Below are 15,959 nucleotides of genomic sequence, written 5' to 3'. Positions count from 1 at the left end.
CACACATCCAGCCAAGTGGGGAGTTTATCATCACACTCTTGACTTGTGCCTTGTAGATGGTGGACAGGCTTTGTGGAGTCAGGAGATGAGTTATTTGCCACTTCCAATTCCTAGTCTCTGACCTGCTTTTGTTACCACTGTGGTTATGGGATGAGTCCATTTGAGTTTCTGGTCGATGATAAGCCCCAGGAAGTTGATAGTGGGGGATTCAGTAATGGTAACAGCATTCAATGTAAAGCAGTGGTGGCTACATTCTCTCTTATTGGCGATGGTTATTGTCTGGCATTTGTGTGGCATGGTCGTTATTGCTGCATGTAGACAAATGTTAACTATTTGTAAATTGACCATGACACAGCTTCTTGATCACAGTTCTTTGTTCCTTTCTGTGATTGCATGGTTTTGCACTCTGCTCACAACAACGATAATGATAACATGGCCTCGTTACCATAATAAAATATTCCAAGGCACTTTACCCAGAGATAGGCAAAAATGGGGAACAGGGAACAATTGAAGCTAATAGTTACACTTAAGGTGAGGCTAAAAACACATGAGGGAGAAAGATATTGAAAGAAATGTTGATGGCATTCTAATGTCATGCTGAATGGTCTGTCTCTCTGCCTCAAATATTACAAAAGGAGAAAGTGGGAGGCTTTTTAATTCCACCATGGGACATTAGTGTCAATGGTTAGCCCAGCATTTATTGCCCATCCCTAATTGAGAAGGTGGTAGTGAGTTGCCTTCTTAAACTGTAGGGACCTCCACAGTGCTGTAAGGAAGGGATTGCTAGGATTTTGACCCAGTAAAATTTTCAAGTCAAGATGGTGAGTGGTTTGATGGGAATTTGTAGGTGGTGACGGTCCCATGTATCTGTTGCCTTTGCCCTACTTAGTGGTAGGGTTTGCAACTTTGAAAAATGCTGTTGAAGCAGCCTTGGTGACTCAGTGTAGCTTCTAGGAGCTACACATTGCTGCAACTGTGTATCAGTGGTGAAAGGGATGGATAGGTGATAATCAAGTGGGCTACTTTGTCTAGGATGTATTGAGATTTCTGAGCGTTGTTGGACCTGCACCAAGCCAGACAAGTTGGCAGGTTTAGGGAGGAAATTACAGAGCTTGGGGTTGGGCCATAAATGATGAGATGATTAAAATTGAGGTTGATTAGGAGGCTAGATTGAAGGAGCACAGATATCTCAGAGGATTGTAAGGCTGAAGGACGTTACAGAGATAGGGATGCATGGAGGGAGGAATTTTAATTCATGGATAAGAATTTTAAGATTGAGATGTCACTTAAGGAGTGATATTGGTCAGTGAGCAAAAGGGTGAATAGGCTTAATGTGAATTAGGGCATGGACACAGTGTTTTGAATGATCTTAATTTGAGGAGAGCACGGTTTTAGTTTGACCACATCAGAGGATGGCAAGTCCAAGATTATAATCCTTCCTGTACTCAAGGGTCTGCCTTGATCGTGAAGAATGTATCATTGATGCAAGATTCACAAAGTGGGGAAAATAATCAGGAGAAAATTAAAGAAAACCAAACAATTGAAACAAATAAAGCTTACAACAGAAATCTTTAAGTAATAGTTGAAAGAAGAGGTTTTCTTGCCTGTACATGAGACACTCAAAGATTCAACTCAGTACTTTTGATTTTATAGCACAATTAGAATGTTGGGCTAACGCTTTTCCATTGATGTGAAGCTACTTCATACTTACAGCTCAGCTCTTTTAGATTTATGAGAGAAATGTTTTTGAAAACAATCCCACATCCTCAGGACTCAAATGCCTTTAACAAAGCCAACATAAGCAAATACAATGTTTATTTCTGGGTACCGAGGAGCTGCCTGTGTTAGATTAACACCTGCAGCTTACATTAACACAATCATTCAGTCATGCTTTGGAGCTTTCGGTGCAATGGTAGTGTCCCTATGTCTGAGCCAGGAGGCCTGGGTTCAAGTTCCATCTGCTCCAGAGGTGCTTAATAACATCTCTGAGCACGTTGCTTAGGGAAGATCTCAGTCATGTCCCCAGTCCCTCACAGAGAAGTGGTTTGAATGGGGATTGACACCTTTTGTGACTTAAGTGTTTGAGTTCAGGAATTCCCACGCTGGAATTTCTTGGTGTAGGTTTTGGAAGAACCTTCAACCTTTGTACTACTCCATTTGTGCACTTTGCTCTTTCTGAAACATTTCACCTTTTAGGTGCCTTTCTGATTATTTTCCTACACTGACACCTCAGGTCAAACCACCCATCAGTCATTTCTCTCTAATGACAAAAGCAGCCCAATGGTCTGGTACAACTTTGATGATGTTTTGAATAGTGTGCACCTGAACTGGGACGTGAGGTTGGTGTAAGCCCCGATCCCAGTGTTCTATTAATTCGACTGTCTAATTAGTTGCTTGGCAACAAGGCAGCTAGGGAAAGGGGGTTCCTCTCTTTCTCATCTCTCCTACAGTCCTGTAAAATGCATTTACCTTTAGCAGAGGACTGTGACAATAGTGCAGCAATGGTATAATTGTGTTACGGAAATAATATAAAGCTCTGGGACCACAGTGTGTGCTACCTCACTGCTAGAGTAATTGAGCCACAAATCTCATGTAGCACAACTGGATCAGAGACTCGCCCTGAAGATCAGTGATCCAAACATTAACACCGGGACTGGCTTGGTTGGTAAACCCCACCAATGATTCCAGAAAATTTAGCTGGATTGTAATGAGATTCCCTAATTTATTTCCAGCTGCGATATCTGGCATCTGCACCATGCCATCCCATTATCGGAAAGAAAGCAGAAAATCAGAGGCTGGTACCAATGACAAAAGAACAGCAGTTACCTGCTATGTATTGCTTATGAAAGCTGGTCACTTTAAAATTGAGCCTGATTCTACGGTAGATTCCTGAAGGCCCCTAAATTCACCACGATCCAGGGGTGCATGCATGGCCTGATGATTGCACACTCAACTGACTGTGGGGCCAATGGGTTTAGGAATATCTAGAGTAGTGAGGAGTGGTCTCACTCCTTTCATAATCACAGCCTTATATGGATCAGGACCTGACTCATACTGGTTGTAACAGTTGGATCAGTGCTCGCTGTTCCTGGAAATAAAGCTCTTCTGACTTCTGCCTGGTTCTGATTTCTGCAACTTATTATAAACAGCTTAGGCACTTAGTTTGGGGACTTTTTCCAAATGCTTCTCCAAATATTCTAACCAAATGTCACTCAGCAAAGCGTAGTGGGAGGTAAATTTGTAAAGAGCATCTGCTGTTGTGCAGGTTAATCATGAATACAAATCATAAGCACATTATGATATTGTCCACAGCCTCTGCTATGCTTGCTCCCATATTCTATTCTGCTCACATGACAACTCAGAATTCCTAGCCACTCTTATTTAAAGCCACTGCACACAGATTGATTTGAAAGTGCACTTACAACAATGCCATACATTTGTATGGTGACTTTGAAGTTAAAGAGTGCCACACGGTGTCTCACAGAAGTTTAATCAGACAAGGACCAGCATTCAGCTGTGGAATTAAGCTGGACAATGGGAAGCTTGGTTGAAGGTGAGATTTTTAAAGAAATTGCAGATATCCAGCAAGGATCTGACACTAAGTGGTCAGTTTAGTGTAACTTGCCACTTGGACAGTGATTTAAATTGCTCCACAGCTTTTGCGTTTGTGGTTGCAATTTCTTTTCCGATCTTCTGGATGGTAGTCATTCGAAAACTGCTTTGCCAATATTGATCAGAAATCATGAGGATGGACTCTTAGAATGCCGGCAACTTCAGGGAATTCAGAGAATGCACCTCTCCTCCACCACATCTAGCGGCCTCCCAGTCATTTACAAGCTAAGCATACCCTCATTTCTGTTCTGAGCAAGGGTCACCAGACCTGAGGCGTTAACTTTTTTTTCCTTCACAGATGCTGCCAGACCTGCTGAGTTTTTCCAGCAACTTTGTTTTTATACCCTCATTTCTAATGAGCTGTAGAACCAAAGCTCCTCATGGGCTGTTTGGGCAGATGTTAAAGATCCTGTGACACCGTTCAAAAAAGATCAGCGTCTCTTCCTCGTCCTTTGGTCAAAGTTTTTCCCTCAACTAATACGATCAGAAGCAGTCTCTGATTTGCCAGTTCACCACTAGAAAGAGTGAAGCTGAGCATTACTCACCAGGTATTTCCACCCATTCTGTGTCACTTTATGTTCTTTATTCATTATTTATTTTCTTTATTCATTCACAGGATGAGGGTGTCACTGGCTAGGTAACATTTATTGCCCGTCCCTAATTAACCAGAGGGCAGTTAACAGTCAACCACATTGCTATGGGTCTGGTGTCACATGTAGGGCAGACCAGGTAAGGATGGCAGTTTCCTTCCCTAAAGACCATTAGTGAACCAGAGGGGTTTTTCTTGACAATCAACAATGGATTCATTCACCATTATAGTCTTAATTCCAGTGTTTTTTAAAACTGCGATCAAATTCCACCATCTGCCATGGCAGGATTTGAACCCGGGTCCTCAGAATATTACCTGGGACTCTGGATTAACAGTCCAGCAATAATACCACCCAACCTTTGCCTCCCCTGATAACAGATGTCTGCTCAATGCCTCTTCTTGATGAGGTGCTGAGGTCTGACCTCCACCACGTGGGGAATCCCTGGCACCAATTACTCCCTATGGCAGGCCACACATAATCTCTGTGCTCTACGCAACACTTGACAGGTTGTAACCTTTGCTCCAAGCTACAGTAGCAGCTCCCCGAATAGACTCATAATTAACAGCAATGTAACACCAGTGCCGATGGAGCCGAGGGATTCAGATGTAACACCTGGTCCATGCATTGTCTGATATGGGTAGCTTGGTGGCTCAGTGCTTAGCTCTGCTACCTCACAGTGCCAAGGACTCAGATTTGATTCTATCCTTGGGCAAATGTCTGTGGAATTTGCACATTCTCTGCATCGGTTTCTGTAGGCACTCCGCTTTCCTTCCACAGTCCAAAGGTGTTGCAGGTTTGGTAGATTGCTAAATTGTCCCATAGTGTCCAGAGATGTGCAGGCTATATCGGTTAGTCAAGCAAATGCACAATTACAAGGAGTGGTTAAGGGGGTGGATCTGGGTGGGATGCTTTTCAGAGGGTCAGTGTGGACTTGATGGTCTGAATGGCTTACTTCCACACTGTAGGGGTTCTATGAACCCTCAGTTGCACGATAAATGGAATGTTTCCATTGTCATCAAGCTCTCTGAAATAGTGAGGAGGGGAGGTTCATGCTTGCCATCCAGTGATGCATTTTGGAAGATTTGTCTTTGCCCGGATGAGTACGTCTGCATGTTGAATTTGAGAAAGAAGGTGGACTGAATTCTGCTGTGATACAGTCAGTTCTGCTCTAACGTGTGTTTCTTCAACACGAACAGGCTTTAACGCGAATGAAGAATTTAGACGCTGTTTGTAGAACGTGAACTTTCCTTACCTGTACTGGTGATTCTGGCCCCATTTGTTTAAATGGCATGGCTATTCTGCGATTTGCACGAGAACGGAACTATCGCGTTATATCAGAACTGACTGTATTCACAATTATTGCTAACACACTGCTCGAGTTCACCCGAGGGATGGGTACAGTTACCTGTGCCAGTAATATACCCTCAGAAAACAAATAGGCAGTTAGGGAGAAAAAGTGGCTGTGGCTGTTGCGGGTCACTCATCTCAGCTCCAGGAAATCTCTTCAGGAGTTCCTCAGGGGAGTGTCCTAGGCCCAATCATTTTCAGCTGCTCCATCAATGCCCTTCCCTCCTCATAAGATCAGAAGTGGGGGTGTTTGTTGATGATTGCACAATGTTCAGCACTGTTCACAACTCCTCAGACGTTGAAGCAGCCCAAATTCAAATGCAACAAGATCTGGACAATACTCAGACTTGGGCTGACAACTGGGAAGTAACATGCACACCACACAAATGCCTGGCTATGGCCAGGCAAAGAGGTAATCTAACCACCACCCCTTAATATTCAATGGTGTTGAATGGTACTATCTGTGAATCCCCTGCTATCAACATCCTGGAGGGTTACTATTGGTCAAAAACTCAACTGGACTTGCTATGTAAATGCAATGGCCACAAGAGCAGCTCAAAGATTGGGATCCTGGAATTCCGCCATTAATCATATTGTGGGTCTACCAACAGCACATGGACTACAGCAGTTAAAAAAGTAAGCTCACTTCCTGCAAGTGAATTAAAAAAAAAGCATAAGACAATTCAGGGGAAAATAAAGTATACTCATAAGGGCTCCAATAGGTTAAACCTGCCAATTGAGTGACTGCACAGAACTCAAGATGGTGCAAACATTTTCATTCAAAACATAGTAACTTCCAGCTTACAGCACACTGTAAAGCATGCGCTATGATTATTTTTGAATTGCCTGCCACAGTTTGTGGGAAAGGCAGCAGGATAAGCCAGAGGAAATGAAATTTAATGAGTCCATCAAAATGCAAATTCTGTCAAATACCTTGCATAAATTTCCAAGATATCTGGAGGGAGGAGACAGAAGGACCTCCACATTATCAGCTTTGTGCTAATAATATTCAATATAATTTTAAGGATGTTATATAAGAAGAATATGGTCAAAAGATTCATTTGTATTGTAAATCTGATACGGATCAATGCTGTTTTCATTCATGAGATGTGGGTGAAGTTGGCTAGGGTCAGCATGCATTGTCCATCCTCAATTGCCCGGAGGGCAGATAAGAACCAACCACATTGTTATGGATCTGGAGTCACATTTAGATCAGGACACCTAAGAACGGCATACTTCCTTCCCTAAAGGATATTAGTGAACCAGATGAGTTTTTATGACAATCAAATGTTTTTTCAACGTTGTCATTGGGAAAGCTTTTTATTCCAAATTTTTATTAAATTCAAATTTCACCACCTGCTATAGTGGGATTCAAATCTATGTGTCCAAAACATGAACCTAGGGTTTGTTAATCTAGTAGCATTACCACTATGCCACTGCCAAATGTCCCTTGATCCAAATGTTTCTATGATCCCTCTAATTCTTTTCCATTTCTGTGCGGATCTCTGAGGCCAGTGCATAGCAGTGACTTCTGAAACTGAACTGAATATATTATCAAAGTGTGGAGCTGGATGAACACAGCAGGCCAAGCAGCATCTCAGGAGCACAAAAGCTGACGTTTCGGGCCTAGACCCTTCATCAGAGAGGCCCGAAACGTCAGCTTTTGTGCTCCTGAGATGCTGCTTGGCCTGCTGTGTTCATCCACCTTCACTCTTTGTTATCTTGGATTCTCTAGCATCTGCAGTTCCCATTATCACTGAATATATTATCAGCTGATTGGCATATACAGACCCCCAACTTGGTTATGCTAGTTGTAATATGATGCTGTCTTGACCTATTGAATGCAATGACTCTTTGTTTTAGTGAAGGCTATTTGAATGCGAACCCCCTTTTATACGAATGAAAGCAAGACAAATGCCCAAACAGGGCATTAATGTGAAAGTGCAATAAAAAGGTCTATGCCACATCAGGTAGTATAGCACTGACCTTAATTCTTTCATTAACATTTACAGTTTGAGCCAACCCTTTGCATTTCTCTCTCTAGCGCCATTACTGCTCCCTCTGCCTTTTGTTTGATAACACCTTTGATCTCAGATCTCCCTCAGCCTTTAACCTTTCCCTGACCTTGCCTTTTGTTCCACTTGTCCGGCTCCATTTGTTTCAACTGCATTAAACCCACCACTTTTCCATACGCCACCACCCCCGCCCCCCCACCTGCCCCTCCCCACTCTGCCCAGTTCCAAACAAGAGTCATAATTTACTTGAAACGTTATATGAACGTTATATGCATTTCACTCCAAAGATGCTGCCAAGTCTACTGGTATTCTGCAGCACTTTCTGTTTTTATTGTAGATCTAATTGTATTTAGATGTGGCACAGTGGCACAGTGGCTCAGTGGTTAGCACTGCTGCCTCACAACACCAGGGACCCAGGTTCGATTCCAGCCTCGAGTGACTATCTGTGTGGAATTTGTATGTTCTCCCCATGTCTGCGCGGGTTTCCTCTGGGTGCTCTGGTTTCCGCCCACAGTCCAGAGATGTGCAGGCTAGGTGGATTGGCCATGCTAAATTGCCCATGATGTTCAGGGCTGTGTTGAGCAAGGGATCGGTCTGTGTGGGATGCTCTGAGGGTTGGTGTGGACTTGCTGGGCCGAAAGGCATGTTTCCACACTGTAGATATACTAAGTACTACATAACTTTTCTTAGGTAATGTGGCTACATTTAATGACTAGCTTTTGTTTCTCCTGAGGAAGTAATCCTCTAAGGAAGTGTTGGTGGACCTTCTCTTTAGTAGTGACTGCCTTACTAAACCACTTCAGAGGGAGAATCCATTATGTAGTACCTAGTATATCTACAGTGTGGAAACATGCCTTAATCCCTCTTGGTGGGCCGAAAGGCATGTTATGATCTGCCCGTAATACACGCAAAACAAAACTTTTCATGGCATCTAGGTACAAGTGACAATAATACATCAAATCAAATCAAATTTTCCCCACAAGCTGTCAATTACTTTTCCTGGTGGCCCACTGACGCAGCAGTTGCACAGGCCAGATATCATGGTCTCAACTTAGTTAAAAGCAGGCAAATGCCAGTGTAACAGATCCATAATCAGACTCTCCTTGTAACTGCCTGTATCCTCCTGAACCTCTGACTGCATTCTGGCTTTTATCAGATTGCTGCTTGGTGCAAAACATAATTTGCAAATTTATACTCATTTAACATGTGCACTTAATTAATACATGCTCATGGATATTTTTAAGACCTAAATTAAAACAATGATTATAAAGTCTACCAACGGCGAGAAGTGGGGCAACTCAATTTTCTTTTTTTTAACCAATTCATCCTCAGAATGCAGCACTTATTGCCTATCTCTATGCCCTTGAGAAGGTGCTGTTGAACGGCCTTCTTCAACTCTATTGAGTGGCTGGCTTGACCATTTCAGAGGGTATTTAAGAATCAGTCACTATGGGATGAATCTTACATTTTTTTTGCCTAAGCCTAAGTTGTGTCATGTTTTCTGGAGGCACTCCCACTAGGAGGCCCAGCTTGAGGCCCACACAAGCACAGTCAGTCTGGAGCAGCATGAATGGCTTTTGGCATTTTTCCTACGCGTGGCAGACAGGGAAATCAGCAAACCATTCCAGACATGGACCTGGAGTTTCTGCCAGAAGAGGGGAAAGGTGCAATCACAGGACTTCCTCTTCCCTCAGGACCAGCAATGGAGGCCACAACACCAGACCATGCCTGCGTGATCCAAAGTTGTAGCCTTGGTTAAAGCAGTCTCAGTCATCTTGATGAATGCACATAACAAGTTCAATGGCCTTTTCCACTCCGCCACCATAATTTCTGCCATTGTCTCTCCTATTTCTGTCTCTGTTACTGTAGTCAATCCCAATTAGTGCTCATGCCCGACCATGCTCACCATTACCTGCAATGGCTGGTGGGAAAAGCTTGGTAAGACAAATTACCCGGCTCACATCTCCAATTTCTGTTGTGCCTGCGTGGTGGTGAATTTAGTTGGAAACTCCAATGTTCTTCTGGAAGAATTTGGCAATCTTGTATTTCCTAAGGAAGCTCTGTTTGCCAAAACCCAGAACCAACTGTGTGCAATTAGTGACTTGATCACACATGCAAGACCACCAGAGTGACAGATTTTGGAACACTACGATTTTTTTTACCTTCAGGAATAAACACTATGGACTAGAAAGTATTTTCCTTTTTAAAGGGAATCACTGCAGTCAGAATTCTTTCCCCTCCCTTTCCCTGAACTGTATATGTGCTACAGAGCAGGTTTTGGATTATTTAGAAGTCTAGATATTTATACTTTCGTCGAACAAATAATGTGTTTTAACCAATTCTGCATTTTGATTGGATGGATTTTGTTTCATAATACTTTGATCATTTATTTGTTCTTCTTGCCACATTGTGTTGTTTCACATATTTCTCCAATAAATGGAATCTACCATGTGCATATCCAGTTGACCTGCCTATATCCTATTCAGTTTTATCACCGTCCTCCTCACAGTTCATAATGGCTCCAGGTTTTGCATAATCTGTAATCTGTGAAATTGTGCCCTGTACTTCCCAGACTAGGTCAATAATAATGAGCAGGGAAGGTCTCATGGGCAGGGCAGTGGACAGTGAACTTATCTACCTATAAACCTTTATATTACACTTATCAACCTATAAACCTTTATACTACACTTACAACAGGTGGTAAGAGCTGGAGTAACCTGCAGAGTCAGTCAGAGCCATACAGGCTCACTGCAGTACAACAGTCCCGTTAAAAGCTGGGCTGCTCCTTGCCAGTGGGAATCATTGCTTTCATCTCAAGGGACTACCAGGAGAAAAATAAGGCAAGTGTTGGTTCTAACACTCAGTCACAATTTCCGTCCTAAATTCCTTTATTCTCCTTGGATGCATTGGATCTGGCCCTGGTGGTGTATCAACCTTCAGCGCAGCCTTCACCACTCTAATACATCCTTCACACCAATCATTAGCCCAACCAGTATTACAACTATCCTTCCTCTCACTATGAATTCAGCAGCATCTTCATCCTTGGCAAAGTTTTCATTTAGTGCAGCTTTCTCTATAGGTCGGCTAAATTAAACGGAATATTTATCCCCAGAGTCATATTGTATTGCTGTGACACTAATTGCAATTTCTTATCCTCCTGTTTGATTTAATAACCAGCCACGAGACTTACTCTCTTTGATTACCCCCATCAAAGGCCCGGCTCTAATCACTCCTCCTCCCGGGCCACACTCTCTCTGATCACCTCCCTCTCTGATATATTTTCTAATCAAACTGCTCAGTGATGGTATTATACAGCTCTGGAGCAGGTGGGACTTGATCCAGCCCCTTCTGGCTCAGGAGGTAGGGACACTACTACTGCATGACAAGAGCCCCTCCCAGGCCAATCTCCCTTTCACACAGCTAGTTCTGTTCACAAGCCTTGCCCTTTCTGACAGCCTGCTCCTAGGCCTTGCCATTCTTTACTTGCTGAGCTCGGATTTCAGTGCTGGGTCCAACAGCTCTGACGGTAGTTGGCATGAAGGTCTTCCCCTGAAATCTGGATTAGAGGCGCAGGAAGTCACTGCATCATCTGGCAACCTGTCTGTTGGAGGCCAGTTCAAAAACAAAGTGAAATTCCCAAGACAGAGGTGGCTGATCTTGACATCAGCCTCACCCACTCACACTCCCAATAATGTACATGCCAGCTGATCACAATTCCAGACTCCATCCAATCACTTGAATAAAGTAGGATATATTCTGGAATATGACATGTTGGCACTGCAGCAGGCTTTCAAATTCAGCTTTGAATTTGAATAAAACCCATCTGCATAATTTAATTCAAATTCAATCTAAATTAAATGAGTCCATGCAAATAGGATTAAGAAAATGAGCAGGAAATGAGTACGACGATTCACTGTTTGTTCACAACTGGTCGAATACACTGTGTTTATTGAATATTATTGTGCAATTGCCTTTGAGTTTTTTTCAAAACAATAATTGCATATTCAGCTCTTAAAATAAATCTTTATTGCTCTGTTCTGTTATCACAATTGGCAAGCACTCAAAGTGAAATGATCTTGAACCAAGTGAAGGGATAACGTCCAGAACAGTCAAAGTCCTCTACAAAATCTGGAGGCTGTTTGCAAAACTCAGCCTCACAAACCAAAAGGTCAGAGGGCCCATTCTTGAGCATGTTCTGAGTGGTCTGATCTCAATCAGGTTTGGAGCAGAGGGAATTAGGCCTAGATCTCTTGGCTAGGGAATGGACAACCTGTCAAGATCCGCATTGAGGAATGTTCCCTTTAGGAACATAGGAACAGGAATAGGCCATTCAGCCCTTGAGGCTGTTCCACCATTCAATTAGATCATAGCTGATCTTTGGCTTAAACTCCATACACCTGCATTTGGCCCAAATCCCTTAATACCTTTGTTCGACAAAAAATTATCCACCTTGGATTGAAAATTAACTGTTGATCCAGCATTCATTGCCATTTGTAGAAGAGAGTTCCAACAATTTACCATCATTTGTGTGTAGAAGTGCTTCCTAACATCTCTGTTTAAAAGTCAGGACCTAATTCTCAGACTATACCCCTAGTTCTAGAATCGCCAACCAGTGGAAGTAGTTTACCTGTTAGGATGGTGGCTAAAAACAGAGTGAAGTCTAACTTTCTCAGAGATAGTAAGAGCTGCAGATGCTGGAGTTGGAGACTACACAGTGTGGAGATGGAGAAACACAGTAGGCCAGGCAGCATCAGGGGAGCAGGAAACTTGATGTTTTAGGTCAGGACCCTTCTTCAGAAAATTTCTAAAAAGGGTTTTGACCCAAGACGTCAATTTTCCTGCTCTTCGCATGCTGTCTGGCCTGCTGTGCTCCTCCAGTTCCACACTGTGTTATCTCTGGAGTCTAACTTTGATGTCTGCTCAAGTTGAATCAGTCACAACCCTTCAGTTTGGAAAAAGAACAAGCTGAGACAAAATGTACTGTGCACTGTTGGTGAAGGGAGTAAATGTTGAAGTTGGTGGACATGGTGCCAATCAGGCAGGATGCTTTGTTCTGGATGGTGTGAACCTTGGTGCTGCTGGTGCTACACTCATCCAGGTAAATGGGGAGTATTCCATGACACTCCTGGCTTGTGCCTTGTCGATGGTGGACAGGTTCAGGGTAGTCAGAAGGATAAATTAATTAAGACCATAAGATCACAGGAACAGAGTTAGACCATTCAGCCCACCAGCTCTGGTCTGCCATTCGATCATCTCTAATATGGTTTTAAATCCCATTTTCCTGCTTTCTCCCCGTAAACCTTGACCCCCTTACTAATCAAGAACCTGTTAACCGCTGCCTTAAATACACTCAATGACTCAGTCTCCATAGCCTTCTCCTTCTCCAGCAATGAGTTCCACAGAGTCACCACCCTCTGGCTGAAGAAATTCCTCCTCATCTCAGTTCTCAAGGATTGCCCCTTTATTCTGAGGGAGAGTCCTCGGGTTCTAGTCTCTCCTATGAGTGGAAATGTCTTCTTCAAAGTACACTCTTTCCAGGCTCCTCAGTATTCCATAAATTTCACTCCGATCACCCCGCATCCTTCTAAACTCCACTAAGTACAGAGCAAGGGTCCTGAACAGCTCCTCATATGACAAGCCCTTCAACCCCAGGATCACTCTTGTAAATCTTCTGTATACCCTGTTTTATGTCAGCACATCATTCCTTACGTACAGGGCTCAAAGCTGCTCATAATATTCCAAATGCAGTGTTACCAGAGCCTTAGATAGTCTCAGCAGTATATCTCTGCTCTTGTATTCTAACCCTCTTGAAATGAATGCTAACATTACATTTAACTTCCTGACTGCCAAGTGAATCTACCTGTTGACGTTAAAAGAATCCGACCCTTGAACCCCCTGCTGTTGTAGGCATATTACTTATATCAATGGTGCGATCCAGTTTCTGGTCAACACTAACCCTCAGAGACACTGATGGTGAGTGAATCAGTGATAGCAATGCCATTGAAAATCAATGGGACATGGCTTGACTCTCTTATTGGGTGTGGTCAACCCCTCGCACTTTCATGTTATTTGACAATTATCAGCCCAATTCTGGATGTTAACCTGGGCTTTGCAGCATCTGGGATTAACATTATCTGAAGAATTGCGAATGATGCTGAATATCACCAGCAGAAAAAAATCCCAACTTTGTCCTGGGGCTGGATGATTGACCTCCATCAGCCATGTTTCTTTGCGCGAGGCATGACTCCAACCTGCAGACACTTTATTTCATCCCCCACCCATTCACACTGACTTTAATTTTGCTGGGGCTCCCCGATGCCTCACTTGATCTAAAGTTGTCTTGCGGTCAAAGTCAGTCACTATCAGCTCACCTCCACAATCCATTTCCAGTGGGTGTTGGTGACCTACAGCACCTCATGGAGGCCCAATTCTAAGTCGTTCTGAATCTATGCCATTTAGCCTGGTGGTATACCACATAACACAATGTTAGCTTGGGAGCAAAATACCAGCACTGACTGGTGGAGCTGAATGGCCTGTTTCTGAATTAGTCCTCCTTTCTTCATGTAACTTGAGACGTAGGCCCTATATCCTGGTTCAGGGTGATGCCTGTTGTATCCTGCCACTCTTGCCAGCGATGATTCATCTTCTCAGCTATCCAATAACAACAACTTATTTTTATGTGGCACCTTCAACTTAATGAAATGTCCCAAGGTGCTGCATAAGTGTGATATAAAGCAAAGTATGGCACTGAGCCAAATATTAGGCTAGGCAGCCCAACAGCTTGGTCAAATAGATAGATTTTAATGGGGGCTAGCTTGGTCAGGAGGCAGAGATGTGTAGGGAGGGTATTTTGGAGCTTGGGCAGTAGGCCCACAAGGGCATGGCCTCCAACAGTGGAGCAATTATAAATAGGAATGTTAACATAACCAAATTTGGCAGGTGCTTTGACTCAATGCATCTTTGCCTTGGGCTCAGTATCTGAAATTCATGAAAGGGCAACGACTCTCAAAGCAAATTACAGTGGAGCCTGGGGTTTATAGTCCAATACATACTGGTACCACTGTATCAGCCAGTGAGTTGGAGGCTAAGCAGGCTTTAATTTACAGATAGCCGGCATGTAAACTACAGCAAATGGGGTCTTACAACTCAAGCAGGATTATTCCTCCAGGAAAATGCAGTCAGTGGAGAACAGTCACTTCATGCAAGTTAACCCCTGTTGATTACAGAGCACCCAAGTGTTAGTGCCAGTAAAATTATTCACTCATCTCCATCCTAGCTAGCCTTGAAGTGGCGCAGGAAACTCTTTTCACCAACGGCCCCCAACCCTGAGTAACAGTAGACTTCTACAGATGCGTAGTCCTGTGTGCTTGCTGTTCTTTGATGCTGGTTTTTGAAACCACAGCTTACTCAGTGTATAAAATTTTACAGAATGTAATGGAACTGCTGGCTTCACCACATCAACTTGCACAATGCAAACTCCATGTGTTAAACCACGAGAGAGCACTTGACACTGATGAGTTATGAAGTCCCTCACATTCATTTAATAAAAGGTGGTTTAATATGCAGGCTTTTCTATGCACAGCATTAATACACTCACCAAGTCACAACAAACTCACAATATTTTGCAAAATGTAACTGTTTGTGCTTGTTATTTCGGTTCCCTTTAAAGATGGGGTCGATTTTGAAACTAAAGTCTGTGTACCACAGAGAAGCCTGTGTCGTCTGTCCAATTCTGTACTCCATTTCACATTAGCTTATTAGATATTGTAAGCTTTTTCTACAATTTAAGCACTGTTTGCCTTTGGTAACTAATCTTTCAGCAAATTAAAACAAGGGGTTCTCTGAAATGTGTCATTAATTACAGGGGTCAGAGAGATAATTTGGTGCCTTCTATCATACTAGCTCTTTGAAGGAGCTCTGCAATCAGTCACATATCCTGGCATTTCTCCCTTAACCCTGCAAATTATTCCTCTTTCAAACACTTGTTCCAATTACCTTTTGAAATTTCCTCTGAATTGTGCATCCCTTGCCCTTTCAGGTAATGAATTTCAGGTTTTAGTAACGCTGTGTGAAAAAAAATTCTCCTCAACCTCTTTTAATTTTAAATCCAAATCAGGTCACAAGGCAGAGTGGCGTGGGGAGGGAGGGATGTCAAAGACAGGCAGGTTTTCAGGTCCTAAATGAGAAGATGGAGATAGCAGGGCAGAGGAATTGGAGGAAAGAATTACAGATCATGGCAATTTGATTTAAAAAGAAACACTACCTATATTTCATCAGTTACTACACCTGCAATAGGGACAGAAAGTCATGAGTTGTAGTAGCTTTAGATGCAGCAAAGTTATGGTAATTCAAAATATAATCAGACCTGGCATTGCAAATGAAATTCAGTTCTTAT

General features: G+C 43.0%; 1 protein-coding gene across 4 annotated transcripts in view; it reads right to left on the bottom strand.

Annotated features, from left to right (window-relative positions):
• Window positions 1-15,959, bottom strand: part of LOC125456512 (uncharacterized) — a 405,052-nt gene that overhangs the window by 3,752 nt on the left and 385,341 nt on the right. The gene's annotated exons all lie outside the window — the stretch shown is intronic.

Source organism: Stegostoma tigrinum, chromosome 8, assembly GCF_030684315.1.
Source record: "Stegostoma tigrinum isolate sSteTig4 chromosome 8, sSteTig4.hap1, whole genome shotgun sequence".
NCBI lineage: Eukaryota > Metazoa > Chordata > Chondrichthyes > Orectolobiformes > Stegostomatidae > Stegostoma > Stegostoma tigrinum.
The sequence above is the reverse complement of the archived record's forward strand: the minus strand, read 5'-3'. Positions and strand labels throughout refer to the sequence as shown.